Genomic DNA, 218 nt, shown 5'->3' on the forward strand with positions numbered 1-218 from the left:
TTCAAAAACTAAAATGGAGATCAGAATATCTTTTAGGGACAATTTTAACTATTAACTCTATTTATTAAATTTGTTGTTCATATTTATTTCGATGCCCTTAAAATCTGTAATATTTTTACTACGTCATATCCTGATAACTGAGTATCTGAAATATTTGTTTTATTTGATTTAGGATTCAATATTCAAAATGTGTACTTTAGTGTATATAAAAAATTATT

Source organism: Arachis ipaensis, chromosome B02, assembly GCF_000816755.2.
Source record: "Arachis ipaensis cultivar K30076 chromosome B02, Araip1.1, whole genome shotgun sequence".
NCBI classification, from domain to species: domain Eukaryota; kingdom Viridiplantae; phylum Streptophyta; class Magnoliopsida; order Fabales; family Fabaceae; genus Arachis; species Arachis ipaensis.